Genomic DNA, 14,230 nt, shown 5'->3' with positions numbered 1-14,230 from the left:
TGGGGGCAGAAAATGAGGGGGAGAGAGAGAGAATGGATGGGCAGAGAGATTTGGTGAGTGCATACTGTGGGGAGAGAGAGAATGCATGGGGACAGTGGGTTGGGGAAGTGACAGCACAAATCCCACCTTACCCAGGAATGGTGTCAGTGTTCCATGAACTGGAACCCACTCCATTAACAGCAGACTTGGGGGCAATCATTTCTCAATAGACACATGGCGAAGACGGTAGATTCATATCATCCCTCCGGGCCATTCGGCCCATAACATTCAGACTGACCTTCCAAACAGCATCCCACCCACTTTCCCCGCAGTTAACCCACCCTAGGTTGCAGATCCCTGGACACTTCAGCATGGCCAATCCACCCTAAACTTCAGAGGGTTAGACTGTCGGAGGAAACTGGAGCACCCAGAGTTCACCGACGCAGACACAAAGGTGAGAACATGCTAAAGTCCACGCAGAGAGCTACATGAGAGTGGAATTGAACCCAATCCGTGGTACTGTGAGGCAGTGGTGCTAACCACTGAGCCACCATGCCACCCAGAGCTTTGAAGTTCTGCTTTGTCTTTGTAGCTTCTGATTTGTCATGAGCCTTCAGCAGAGGCTCTCTCCTCCTGACATTGTTTGACCACGCCTGCTGCAACTTCCCTTTTCCATTTCTCCAGCCCTGAGCACACCGGTTCCCAAATCCTGGCGCCAGTCAGACACTGATGCAATCTTGTCTTCTACTGCCAACTGCAGAGAATTGTGACAATCCCTGCCACTATTCTATCCCTGACCACCACTGCCCCCTCCCCAACATTGTTTTTTCTCCAACAACGCAGCCAGTTAGCTCCTCGCTCGTGCAGACCTCTCTCAGATCGCCTTTATCTGTCTGACCTGTGCTGACACCCTCCTGACCCTGTCCACTGACCTAGTCAGAAGGCTTTGTCTGTAGAGGAATGACCATCTCCCAGAATAAAGTTTCCAGTTAACTTTCCCTTTTCCCCCAACGTGTCTGCAGCCCGGCTTCCAGCTGCATCTTTCTGAGCCGAGGGTCCGCCAGCCTGTGTTTGCCCTGGATCACAGCATCCAGTGCATCTCAACTTCTGCAAATCGAAAGACAAGCCCAACCCTTGGAAGAGAAGGTGGAGAAACAGAACAGACATGAACGTAAAATCATTGTAGTGCGATCACTTCCCTTAAGCATGAATGGAGGCTAACTGGCGTCCGTGGGCTTGTGGTGCAACGGCAGCGCGTCTGACTCCAGATTCGAAAGTTGTATATTCAAGTTACGTCAGGCTCACTATAATCAACTTCTGACATTTCAAATCCAGAGAGGAGGAAGGTTTTTTCCGAATATCGGTCGTGTCAAATCTTCTTTGCGGAAACTTTCGGTCACACGTGAATCTTTGCTGTCAGTTTGATTTGTGAACACTGTGTCAGGGAGGTGGTGTGCCTATTGTTTGGGTAAATGCTCAGCTCCCCGCAATGTGAGAAGTAAAATAAGGAAACTGATGAAATCTGCATGGATACCATGTGGTTGGAGGGTCCTAAAGCAGAAGTTGAGGTGTTTTCCTACAAGTGTCGGGTAGCAAAAATTTGGCAGTGGAGGAGGCGCAGAACTTGCATGTCCTTGGTGGAATGGGAGGGGGAGTTAAAGTGTTCCGCCACAGGGCGGTGTGTCGTTTAGATTTAGAGTCCCAGAGTTGTTCCCTGAAATGTTCCGCTCGTTGGCGTCCAGTTTCCCCAATGTGGATGAGACCATATTGCGAGCAATGGACATAATCTTATAAATAGATTGCATAAATCTTAGCCTGCCAGAGTTATTTTCTTTAATTAAATTAAAGATTTTTTTTTAATTCAATTGGATGACTGCATGAAACGGTTTGTTGGTCAGATTTGAATCATCACACCCAAATGAGACGATGCCATGAATATCAGTGAACTGCTCTTTTTGTTAAAAACCACACGTTCTTGATTTACCTTCACGACTTATTGGTATTCACACCTGCACATTCCATGTCAAACTCTGACATCAGAAATTAAATTACAGCATTAATTTTGACTTAAAATATTCGATCAAACAAATTAATGGCACACAGTGAATAAACACCAATCTGATTAATATGAAATTAAATTTGACAAAAAAAAATCAAGATGGGAGATAAGAAGTGGGGTAAGGGCAGAGGGCAAGAAATGCAGCATCATAGAAAGTGCTCCTCCAGAGAGTGCTTTTTACCAACAACCACTGCTAAATATGAACACTCTGATATGATCCTCCGGGTTTAATGTAAACTATAGCCCCATACAGTAGATACCATTTAAGTGAGTTAAAAATACAAGCCTTGAGCAAATCCAGCTTCCAGCCTTACCCACACCCCCCGGCTTATTGGGGCTGTGACCTTCCTCCAGCTACAGGGGGTTTTTCAACTCCTGGGCTCCAGCAGCCACGCCTCCACTGAAGGAGCTTTGGGAAGCAGATGCAAAGGTAAGATACAGAACAGAAAACCTTTGTATATGAAAGTAGCTTACAGAGACATTGAGCAATAGCATGACATGGAATAAACCCATCGACCTCTGGGTTATCTACCCAGTACACTCATGCACCACTACTCTACTTCTGTGCTCCCAGCAGCTGGATTGTGGATCAGTTTAAAGTCGGTCCTATATCTCTGATTACATCTGTACACAAGGCAGCGAAGAAAGGTTTCAGCACACTGGCCTTCATCAGTTAGGGAATTGTGTATAGATGTTGGCACGTTATGCTGTAGTTATACAGGACGTTGATGAGGTTGCACCTGGAATATTGTGATCAGTTTTGGTCCCCTTGGTGTTCTAACTTCTGACTTCTTCAACTCTGGGTTTGTGTTGAACTTGATGGGATATTTTGTCCAACTCAGCATGTTTAAACAGTATCTCTCAGGGGGATTCATCTGAAACTTTTCAGGAGGTGAGCTCAACAAGATTGAACTATTCAAAGTTACTTGGATTCTATTTTGAACTTACATCAGGACCAGTAGTCAGAGACACATACAGCATGGAAACAGACCCGTCGGTCCAACTTGTCCATGCTGACCTGATATCCTATATTAATCGACTCCCATTTGACCGATTAATGTACTCCCATTTGACAGCACCTGACCGATATACTCTGGCAGCTCATTTCATATATGTACCACCCTCTGATTGAAGGAGTTGTCCCTTTAATATATTTCACCTCTTACCCAAAACTTATGCCCTCTAGTTCTGGACTCCCCCACCTCAAGGAAAGGACATTGTCTATTACACTGTCCATGCCCCTCATGATTTTATAACCGCTATTAGGTCCCTTCTCTGCCACCGATGCTCCAGTGAAAACAGCCGCACGCTATTGAGCCTGTCCCTGTAGCTCAAACCCTCCAACCCCCAGCAACATTCCTGAAAATCGTTTCTCACAGAGAAGTCAACGTTCAGTCCTGAAGAAGGGTTAATACCCAAAACGCTGACTATTCCACATCCTGGTGCTGCCTGGCTTGCTGTATTCTCCCAATCTCCTGCTTGCCAACTTCGGGTTGCAATATGTAGTGGCTCAGTGATTACCACTGCAGCCTCACAGCACCAGCGACCCAGGTTTGATTCCAGCCTTGGGTGGCTGTCTGTGAGGAATTTGCACTTTCTCCCAATGTCTGAGTGAGTTTTCTCTGGATGGTCCTGTTTTCTTCCATAAACCTAGGATGTGCAGGTCATGTGGATTGGCCATGCTTAATTGCCCATAGACTTAGGTATATTAGTCAGAGGGAAATGGGTCTGGAATGGGTTACTCTTCGGGGGGTCGGTGTTGACTTTTTGGGACGAATGGCCTGTTTCTGCACTGTAGCTAATGTCATCCAATATTTTTGTTACTAACGAATGGCAGAGTAGGCCAAATGGACTAACTTCTGCTCCGATAGTCTTGCGGTCTAAGGTTTCTCTGGATCCTTTAATTGGCAATGTGCAGTCCCGGGCTCAATGAGCAGCAAGGTCCACTGAAGGCAAAGCTCATAGGATCATAGAGCTCCCACAATGTGGAAACAGGTCCTTCAGCCGAACAGATCTGCACTGATCTTCTGAAGACTAACCCACTCAGATCCATTTTCCTACGCTCCATAAATTGCACACAGAGCCCCAAGGGTGGAATTATTCCTGGGTTCCTGGTGCCATGAGGCAGCAGTGCTAAGCCTGATCCACCATGGGATTGCTTTTGAAGGGTGTAGGGGAGGCAATTGCAGTCCAGCAGAAAACAAAAACAGCCCACCTACTCTCCCACTGCACCCACTGTCAGAACTGGCAGGAGGTTCTGTCCTGGGAGCTGACTGAAGGCATCATCACTGGTAGGATCTGATTACTGGGAGCGCTGGTGCCCCCGCTGGTGCTTCTGCAAATTGTAGGAAAACATGAACCTCTTCCCACACTCGGGCCAGCTAGAGGGCATCTCCCCGGTATGGGCACATTGGTGTTTCAGTAGGGCAGAGGAATTGCTGAAGGCCTTCCCGCAATTAGGGCAGCAGAACGGCCTACGCCCCCCACCCTCCGCCACCGACCCCCCCGCCAACACCCCCGAGCGGTCCAGCTGGTGATTCAGCAGTGTGGAGGAGCTGCTAAAGACCTTCCCACATTCGGGGCAGGAGAACGGCTTCTCCCCGGTGTGGATGGACTGGTGCCTCAGCAGGACAGAGGAATTGCTGAAGGCCTTCCTGTACAGAGGGCAACTGAACGACCTCGCACCCATGCGGACACACCAATGGGCCAGTACGTCGGAGGAAAGAGCAATGCCTTTCCTGCAGTTGGGGCAGAAGAACGGCCTCTCAGTGTGGACCCACCGGTGTCTCAGCAGTTGGCAAGAACTGCTGAAGGCCATCTCGCTCTTGGGGCCGGAGAACAGCCTTCCCTGGTGTGGATCAACTGGTGCATCAGCAGGGCAGGGGAATCACTGAAGGCCTTCCCACACTCAGGGGGACAGAAGAGCCTCTTCCCCTCTGTGGGCCCATTGGTGCTTCACACCCCTTTCAAATTTCACAATATCCTTCTGATAGGAGGGAGACCAGAATTGCACGCAATATTCCAAAAGTGGTCTAACCAATGTCCTGTACAGCCACAACATAACTTCCCAACTCCAATACTCAGTCAGAGGATTGCGAAAGCTTTCAAAACGCACAAAAAAACAAACAGGAAAGAATGGAGGGACAAACCAGATTTTTGAGAGTGAGCTTGGAAGCATCACTGAGAAATCAGCGGAATGAGTTTATTGGGGACGCGTACTCCTTAAATACACTATATACGTATTCCTCTTGTGCTCTTCGTAGTTTCTCTGTGCTGCAGTGTGTAGTGGCTCGTTGAAATAATGTCTTGATGCAGCTTCGTTTGTGGGTGTTGGGATGATTGCTTTTGTGGTTAAGTATTTGGTTTGTGTGTGTTGTTTTTCTGTAGATGCTAGTTTGAAGTTCCCCATTGACTGTTCGCTCAACTGTGTCATCTAAGAATGGCAGTTTATTGTTGTTCTCCTCCTTTTCAAACCAGGAGCCCCCCTCAGGCCATAGTCTCACTACCTGGAACACCAATATACAGACGAGTCAAGGGCCTACACTGAGGACTAAAACACCAAGTCGAAGATTCATGCCACTCCATTTACTCTATCTAAGAATTCCTGAACACCAAAGACACTAAGATTGAAGAGAATGGAATAATGTTGTCCTTTGACATAACAGCCCTGTTCACATCCATTAACATCAACGTGGCCAAAGAAAACTGAAGACACTACTCGAAGAACCAACTTCATCAGCAAAGATAACACTGTCAACCTCGTGGTTACCTCCCACTTTATATACAGTAACAAGCCCGACAAACAAATCAACGAAATACCCATGAAACACTTCTGTCATCAAAAAATGAAACAAATTAGAGGAAACCTACAACACCATCAACAATCTCCTTACTGGCATAAAATTCACAAAAGAGGAGAACAACAACAAAGTGAAATTTCTGGATGTCACAGCAGAGCGAACAGTCAATGGGAAATTCAAAACAGCCTCTGCAGGAAAGCAACACATGCGAACCAAGTACTTAGCTACAGAAGTAATTATCCCTACACATACAAACAAATTTGAACGAGGACACTATTTCAACGAGCCACTACACAGTGCAGCAGCGAGTAACTACGAAGACCAATAAGTATCTGTTCAGCGCATTTAAGGAGAATGGGTAGCCAAAAAGCACACTGAAAATTACTTCCTTTACCGGGAATTGAACACGGGCCGCAGCGGTAAAAGCGCTGAACCCCAACCACTAGACCACCAGAGAGATATAGGTGAAGCTTGACAGCTCTGCTGAAAATTTCTTCCCTGCCCGGAAATCGAACGCAGGTCACGGAAGTTAGAAGGCGAACACCAATGTCATTTCTTGTATCCATTGCTCTCGATGCGGTCTCCACTACATTGGGGAGACTGGACCTCCTCGCAGAGTCAAGTCACAGCGCTTGAGGGAACATCTCCAGAACACCCGCAACAATCAAACCCATCGCCCTGTGGCCCAACATTTCAACCTCCCCTCCCACTCTGCCAGGGACATGCAGGAACTGGGCATCCTCCATCGCCGCTCTCTCCCCACCAGATGCCTGGAGGAAGAACGCCCCAACTTCTGCCTCGGATACATTCAACCCCAGGTCATTTCCCCTCCCCCCCACCTTACCTCAGTTCCAACCTTCCAGCTGAGCGCTGTCCTCAGGACCTGTCTTACCTGCCAATCTCCCTTCCCACCTATCCACTTCACCTTCCTCTCTGATCTGTCAACTCCGTCCCCACCCCCATTCATCCATTGTACTCTTTGCTACCTTTGGCCCAGCACCCCCCAATTTATCTCGCCACCCCTGGAAGCGTCCTGCCTCTATTCCTGATGAAGGGCTTTTGCCCGAAACGTCGATTTTCCTGCTCCTCGGAATCTGTCTGACCTGCTGTGCTTTTCCCTCACCACTCTGATCTAATCTCTGGTTTCCAGCCTCTGCTGTCCTCCCTTTTGCCGACCCAATAAACCCAGTGTGCCTATTTCACATCAACAAACTGACACAAGTAGACTCAACGTCTAAAGAAACCCTAGCACATTACTTTACATTAACGACATCTGGGAAATGATGTCCAGACAACTCAACCCTCTCCGCATCATGGTAGTCCAAAAACCTACCAACACACTTAAACAGCGGCTAATGAACCTGAAATACCCGATACAAACAACCAGCAAACGAATGTTATTTACAAAATACCGTACAAGGAAATATATACATGAACTCTGCTCACAGTTTTCTGTGGCAAGAAATGCTGGGACGAGATAAGGAAGATTTGAAATTGAGCCAAAACGAATCGGCACTGACTGGACAGCCATTTAAAATCAACGCAGTCTGCCCAGGATTGAAGACCCGAAGGGACGAACAGTTTTCTTAATTCCTGAAGATTTACAAAGCTGAGACTGGGTTTTGGTGTTTTTTCCCTTTCCACTCCCAGGAGCCACAGTTGTTGGGGCGGTGAGTTGGGGAAAGTGAAATGTGCCCGTGAGCAGCGTGTGGGGCTATTTCAGCTTCCTCTCCTCTGACAGCGCTATGACTTGACTCTGATGTTCTCAGGGACATTTCCTGACGTGAGACAGTGAAAAGAGTCTCGTTCCTGCAGATCAGTAATTCAAACCGTATGCCGGCTTCAGGACAATGAGAAAGATTACTTGGGGTGTGTGAAGAAGCTGTGAGCTGCATTTCAAACAGGTAGGTGGAGTCTGATGCGTGATCCATTGCGCCCCTGGCACTGTGCGTACCTCATGCCGCCATGGTGCAGAGTTTTTCCAGCAGTTTCGCTTTCTGTCTCGGATTCTCAACATCCGCAGTTCTTTACGTTAGAAATTCAATCAATTCAGAAACCCCTTCGTGCTGCCTCAGTGGAAAAGATTTCCGTTTGGTAAACATTTTCCTGAAACCATTAAAAACGGGCACTTTCGCAGCCAAGAAAGCGGTGGGAGCGAGAACAAGAAACACTCTGTCCCAGGGTGGTCTCGAGCCACCAACTTTTCGGGTAACAACCGAATGCGCTGACGAATTGCGCCACAGAGACAGGCCTCAGCATTGCTCGCACAGTGTCTTTGAGGAACCTACTATTCAATTCATAATTCAACCCGCCCCGCCCAAAATTACCATTGTCTTCTATCAGTTTTACTTTTCCATAGTAAAGACTTGGACATTCATTAGGGAGACATGGGGACAGTCTGATCCCACAATCTGCAGGCACATCTATGTTACGAGGACGGTATCTGGACTATCTTAAACAAGCGGACGGTATCTGGACTATCTCTGCTCGGTCAGACAGTTCATCCTTCCTTCTCCTCTAATTCCATTTCCCAAAGAGTTTCTAAAGATTCACAAAGCTGGAGACTGGGATTTCTGTTTTACTTCCTGAACATTTTCCAACTGCTAACTGACAATATTTTGCCAAAACCTCTTCCCCATTGTAACACTTGCATCATGTCCAGGGATGAGCAATTTCCATTTTGTGGAGACATTCCCAAGTTTGGGAATGTTCTCTTTGGAGCAAAGAAGGTTAACTGGAGATTTCCAGGGGTTTTTGTCAATGATGGGAGAAGACGTGGTGTGAATGGACAGGTTAATGATCAAAGGACCCAATTGCCATTGCCTGGGGTCAATTACCAGAGGACAGGGATTGAAGTTCTTTAATGGAAAGCAGCATTTGTGTCGAACAAACACAGCGAATACTGCAGAAAGCCAACGGGTCGAGCAGCATCTGTGGAAGGGTAAACAGAAACTACGTTTTGAGTGTGGTACGGTTTTTGTTCAGAACTCAATCTTTTGCCTCTTCCCGAAGTTGGTCAAGGTCTGTGTTTCAATTGGCAAACACATGGCAAGTGCAGTGCCGCAATGTGAAGTTATAGCCTTTGCTGTTTTTTTTTAAAAGAAGCAGTCCAATGTTTAAATGGTGATATATTGGAATGTAGAGAAAGTGAGGACTAGAGGTGAAAGTCGAAAAATGTGGCACTGGAAAAGCACAACAGGTCAGGCAGCATCTGAGAAGCAGGACAGGGAACGTTTCGGGCACAAGCCCTTCATCAGGAATGATGTATGGATGTACAGAGGGATCTCAGAGTCCCTCCACACCAGTCAATGCCAGTTGTCGGGCAGATGCAGCAGGCAATGAGCGAGGCAATATTACGAAGACGAAATGAGTTCAGAAGTGGGGTCATTGAACATATTCAAGGCTACGTTCATCTGAGTTTTGAGCAACAAAGAAGTGGATGGTTATGGGGGGAGGTAAGAAAATGGTTTTAAGACCAGTACAGGTCAGTCACACAGTCTGACAGCACTCAACAGACCCTTCATCCAACTAGTCCATGCTGAGTATGTTCTCAAACTAAACTCGGCCCACCTACCAGTGTTTGGCCCATAAACCTTCGAAACTTTCGTATTCATGTACTTTTCCAAATGTCTTGTAAACGTTGTAACTGTACATGCATAAAATCATGAGGGGCATGGATAGGATTAATAGACAAAGTCATTTCGGACAGTGGGTGAGTCCAGATCGAGAGGGCATGGGTTTCGCGTTCGAGGGGAAAGATACAAAAGAAATCTGAGGGCAACGTTTTCACGCAGAGGATGGTCCGTTTATTGAATGATCTGCCAGAGGAAGTGGTGAAGGCTAGTACGATTGCAACATTTAAAAGGCATTTGGGTAGGTGTATGAATAGGAAGGGTTTGGAGGGATATGGGGCCGTGTGCTGTCAGGTGGGACTAGATTGGGTTGGGATGGTTGGTCGGCATGAACAAGTTGAACCAAACAGTCTGTTTCTGTGCTGTACATCTCTATCTCAATGTCAAACATACTCACTCACCTGGCCTCCACAGCTTTCTATGACAATGAATTCCATAGATTCACCACTCTCTGGCTAAAGAAATTTCTCCTAATCTCCATTCTCACTTTATGCTTAGGCTATGCCCATGGGTATTAGTCTCTCCTCCCAATGAATCACCTACCCAATGCCCACTCTGTCCAGGCCGTTCAATGTTCTGTACGTTTCAGTTAGATCCCCCTTGAATGTGAGCCTGTTAATCAGCATGAACCAAACCCTTCAGGATGAGGACTTACGTGATTAGATCCAACAACGTGAGAATGGAGGGTGAGAGTGTGGTATGGAGATTTTCAGCTTTTAGGGAATAAGGTAGGAAAGAAAGTTTAATGTAAATTATAATTGATCAGATGAGCCGATGGGCCAAGGAGTAGTGGATGGAGTTTAATTTAGACAACTATTAGCTGTTGCATTTTGATGAGGCAACTCAGGGTCGGACCATTGTGGTTAATGGTAAATTAATGGAATTCTGTGCTCAAGGAAGCAGTAGAGGCAGCTTCATTAAGACACTGTTGGATGGGTTTTTTGCGTGGTAAGGGAATTAAGAGAAGTTGGGATAATGCAATTAGGAGGAGCTGAGACGATTGATCGATCCGCCATGATTTTAATGAATGGCGGAGCAGGGTCGATGGGCCAAATGTCCTTCACATTCTATTACTTTGAAACGATAACCCGACGTTTCCCATGGCCAACCCACCTAACCTGCACATTCCTGCACACTGGGCAATTTAGCATAGCCAATCCAAATTAAGGCCAGTGAGCAATGTCGTGATGTGGAAACCAAACACCAGAGAATGATAGAAAGGGACAAGGAGAATAAATGTACTAGCAATCAAAACTGGATTCTAACCATCACAAAAAATAAGACTAAAAGCTCAGTATGTGAATGTGTGCTGCATTGTAACAAAAGCGAATTAATTGACTGCACACATTGTAGAGAATAATTATGATCTGAGACTCCTTACAGAGATATGGCTTCAGAATGACAAGGATTGGATCCGGAATATCGAGGGGATACGTGGCATTCAAGTCGAGTGAGAAGCTCAGTAAAGGTAGCGGGTCGGCACTGCTAATCAAAGCACTGATAGCATGGTAGTCTGGTGTCAGCTCGGATTTCAGGTCCTGATTTCTCTGTCCTCTGATCTCCCTGTTCCCACAGAGTTAAATGTTGTCTGTCCTCAGCTCTGCTCGATTTCTGTTGAAACTTTGACCCCCTTTTACACCTTCTGGAGCAATAAAATATTCTGAGCCTCCTGGAAATGACACCTTATCTATACCCCTCCTGATTTTAACAATCTCTATAATGTTAACTGTCAACTTGCTAGGCTCCGTTGGAAAAAATGTCCCAGCTTCTTCTTAATTCAAACCCTTCGTTCCCAGCAACACGCTGGTAAAGTCGGGAATAGGGAATTGTATCAAATCACATAAATGTACTGTCTGAAACAATCTAGCTGTGTTCTGGCCTGAGATATTGAGAGTCCCTGGTGTAAGTAATTACGAATGCAATAATTTTGGTCACAGAATTGGACAATCATTTTGCAACAAAGGGGTCTACTTTGATAAGGAAGTTGTGGTCATTTCTAGGGTAAGTGAACAGTTTGTAGATCAGGGAGATGAAGTTCCAGACACTTGGGAAGGGCAAGAAATTAATTTGATAAAGAAGACAAAGAACTGTGGATGCTGGAAATCTGAAACAAAAACTGAGAACACAGGAAAAACTCAGCAGGACTGGAAACATCTGTGGAGAGAAAGCAGAGTTAAAGTTTCGAGTCCAAAAACTCCTCTTCAGGATTCTGAAATAGTTTGTGAGAACCCCGTAAGTCATCTGCCCAGCTTTAAGACCATAATACACAGGAGCAGGATGAGGCAATTTGGCCCATCGAGTCTGCTCCACCAGTCCATCATGGCTGAGATGTTTCTCTATCCCATTCTGCTGCCCTCTCCTCATAACCCTTCACCCCTTATTAATCAAGAACTTATCTCTGTCTTAAATGCCCTCAATGACTTGGCATCCTCAACCCCTCTCCGAGTGGAAACATCATCTCCACGTCCACACTATCCAATCATAGAATAGCACAGCGCTGCCTGACCCAATGTGATCTTCAACAATTGTTGTTTTCATGAAGGATTCCAGCATCCACAACAACGCGCTTCTAAATTTTGTGCCCAGTTGGTTAGCTCTCCCTGGATCCCGTGAGATTTAACCTTACTCAACAATCCACTGTGTTGTACAATTAACAAAGTTCCCAGCCCCCACCTCTTTCTGCACACATGGGCAGCACGATGGATCAGTGGTTCGCACTGCTGCCTTACAGCACCAGTGATCCACATTCTATTCCAGCCTGGGGGCGACTGTCTGTGTGGAGTTTGCACATTCTCCCTGCCATGTCTGCTGGGTTTCCTCCGGGTGCTCTGGTTTCCTCCCAACATCTAAAGATGTGCAGTTTCGGGAGAAGTGTCCATGCTAAATGGGCCCATAGTGTGCAGTAAGTGTAGTGGAATGGGATAGGGGACTGTGTCCACATGGGCTACGCTTTGGACGGTCGGTGTGGACTTGTTGGGCTGAATGGCGTGTTTCCACATTGCAGGAATTCTACGTGGCATTCCCCCAACTCCAGAAGCTCAGCACTCTTGGCTTTTCCCATGGATAGTGTGGGGGAGTGAAACAATGTTTTACACGGGAGTAAGGTTCCGTGAGTGTGAAGCTAAAAGTAAACACAGTGCATTGCTTGAGATGTTTTACCCGGTGATCTTACAGACGTTTATAGAATCATGAGAGGCATAGATAGGGTAAATAGACAAGGTCATTTCCCTGGCATGGGAGAAGTCCAGAATAGGAGGATAATATATTTGAGGTGAGGGAGGCAAGTGTAAGGAATGATCTGCTGGAGGAAGTGATGGATTAGGTCCAATTATAACATTTAAAAGGCATAAGGATGGGTATATGAATAGGAAGAGTTCAGAGGGATATGGCCAAGTGCTGGTAAATGAGACGAGATTAATTTCGGCTATCTGGTCGGCACGGACGAGTTGGACTGAAGGATCTGTCTCTGTGCTGTGTATCTCTGTGACTCTGGATTGCCCGTAATGTCTGCATGTTCAGTTTCTGTCTGGTGTCGGTGTCAATGCCTTGATATCTCATTTCCTCCATCTCCCCATTCCACCTCCCCAGATGTTAACCATTTCGTGTCTGGTTGTTTCTCAAGAAGCTGCATTGAAGGTTCAGCCCCTTGAGCCTGCTTCTCCATTCAGTAGGATTCTGGGTGCTCTGGCATTCCCCACATCCACTTTCCTGACCTTTTCCTGTAACTGTTCATGCCCCGACTGATCACGAATCTATCGATCCGAGTTTTAAATGTGACATGAAGGCTGTCAACAGATGTACTGGCGTGGGGGGGGGGGGGGGGGGTGTGTAGGACGGGGGCTCAGGTCGAACTTGGGGACTAATACAATGGCTTCACACTTCACAATATTTAACTAAGGGAATGTTTATGGTTATCCAATGCTGGAAATTGGGCAGGCATTCAAATAAAATTATTGGTAAATTATGAATGACAGAGGAGTCGGGAGAGAAGTGGTGTTCAGGCACAGTTGGCTATCATCAGTATTGATGCCAACACCAGCAGCTACGGTTAAACAAATAATAATGGAAGACGCTAAAAGCAGACCCTCCCAGAGGATAGAGTGATGCTGGAGAGGGTCAGTACTGTCATTAACCCTGACCATGGCTGTCCGCAGGTCGACGAGGGAATGTTCATCCCTGTCACCGTTGCAAAGAATGTCAAACATGACCTTGATAAGAAATGTTTCACTGGTGGAAACGAGACTCGAGGGCATTAAACACAGAATTCTGGAAGAGATGGGAATGGCTAATTCAACAATGTTACATCCAAACCAACACTTCCATTGGTGCGATAATAATAGTGTTTTGGTTCCTATTTCGAAGATTCTCAGCAACACTGAGTAAGAAGCAACAAAATTAACACAAGAAATACTGCAATTGCTACAATGTGCCAGCTCTCAATAGGGCGCCATCTGGTGTTCACTTAACTGTCTACAAGGCGCAATATTGGGAAGGAATTACCCAGTTCATAGTTATAAGAGGGGAGACACAGACTGCTTGATACAAATACATAATGGGCGGGAGTAGGCCACTCGGCACTTCGAGCCTGCTGCAACATTCAATAAGATCATGGCTAATCTGAATTCAACCTCAACTCTACATTCCAACACATCCCCGACAATCTTTCATCCACTTGGTTATCAAGATCCTATCTACCTCTGCCTTAAAGATTTTGAATCCACTGCCTTTGGAGGAAGACACACAACCCTCAGAAAGAAAAG

The sequence above is a fragment of the Chiloscyllium punctatum genome, chromosome 31, assembly GCF_047496795.1.
Source record: "Chiloscyllium punctatum isolate Juve2018m chromosome 31, sChiPun1.3, whole genome shotgun sequence".
NCBI lineage: Eukaryota > Metazoa > Chordata > Chondrichthyes > Orectolobiformes > Hemiscylliidae > Chiloscyllium > Chiloscyllium punctatum.
This window is presented reverse-complemented; position numbering follows the sequence as displayed.